We start from the raw sequence: 1,366 nt of genomic DNA on the forward strand, positions 1-1,366 counted from the left end.
AAAAAAAAAAAAAAAAAAAAAAAAAAAAAAAAAAAAAATTGTGGATATGGGTCTTGCTATGTTGCCCAGGCTGGTCTCAAACTCCTAGCCTCAAGTGATCCTCCCTCAGCCTCCCAAAGCACTGGGATTAGAGGCATCAGCCACCACAAAACCCACCTGGCCCCTGGGTTTTGTTTTGCTTGTGTTTTGGTAAGTTGGGAGGAATTGTAGCGGGTGTGTTTACTGACAGGAATGATGCAGCAGAGAGGGAAAGAAGGTTGGTGTGGGAGAGAGAGGAGAATGTCTGCCAGCTGCAGGAAAGGCTGACTGAGCACACTTGCAGGAGGCAGGGGAATGCGGTGGGGCTGGGGGCAGGGGACCTGGGAGCTTCACCTCTGCTGGCTTTCATTGTTTCAGAGAACCTGGAATCAAGGCCAGGGGTTGAGAGTGATGCAGGGCGGGGCTGGAGGTTTGGGGAGCAGGTGGGGTATGCAGAGGTCACCTAGCAGATTCCTGGGCAGCATCGAGGGCCCCGTCAAGGTCAGTGGTTGCTCTCTTAGCTTGGTGGTCTGCACCGGTTCACCATGAGTGGTGCTCTTGCATATCACTGGAGTCACCAACACTACTGTGGTTTTCTACCAACTTTTGCTCTTTAAGCCAGACCCTGGTTCTGAGACAAGATTAGATTTCTATCTAACCCTTGTGGTCAATTCTTGAGACAAATGAGGCCCAATCTTCATTTTTTATTTCCTCTTTAGGAAGGGAATTTCCCTTCCCCCACTGATTTCTCACACTAGGGTGAGTACGCTTTACTGAAGGCAGGGAGTGTCTGCCCACAGAGTGAAGGCTGAGAGCCTGGTGAGGATGGTTAGGATTGGGAGGTCACAGAGAAGTGCTTGGGAGAACAGCAGAGTGGGTGGTCAATAGTGCCCCCTTTGGAATTCTAGGGAACCCTGTGATTGAAATTTGAGTTTACAAACTCATTTTATAAAAACTGAAACTAGGCAGGGTGCGGTGGCTCATACCCGTAATCCCAGCACTTTGGGAGGCTGAGGTGGGCGGATCACCTGAGGTCAAGAATTTGAGACCAGCCTGCCCATCATGGTGAAACGCCATCTCTACTAAAAATACAAAAATTAGCCAAGTGTGGTGGTGTGTGCCTGTAATCCCATCTACTAGGGAGGCTGAGGCAGGAGAATCGCTTGAATCCGGGAGACCCAGGTTGCAGTGAGCTAAGATTGCACCACTGCACTCCAGCCTGGGCAAAAGAGCAAGACTCCATCTCAAAATAAAACAAAACAAAACAACCCAGAACTTAAAATAGGCTGCGCATGGTGGCTCATGCCTGTAATCCCAGTACTTTGGGAGGCTGAAGCAGGCAGATCAC

At 49.6% G+C, this 1,366-nt stretch overlaps 1 protein-coding gene across 4 annotated transcripts in view; it reads right to left on the reverse strand.

Moving 5' to 3' along the window:
- The window catches only part of GRAP2 (GRB2 related adaptor protein 2), a 74,634-nt gene that overhangs the window by 17,804 nt on the left and 55,464 nt on the right, over window positions 1-1,366 (reverse strand). The window lies entirely within an intron of this gene.

Source organism: Cebus imitator, unplaced genomic scaffold (assembly GCF_001604975.1).
Source record: "Cebus imitator isolate Cc_AM_T3 unplaced genomic scaffold, Cebus_imitator-1.0 Scaffold170, whole genome shotgun sequence".
Classification (NCBI taxonomy): Eukaryota; Metazoa; Chordata; class Mammalia; order Primates; family Cebidae; genus Cebus; species Cebus imitator.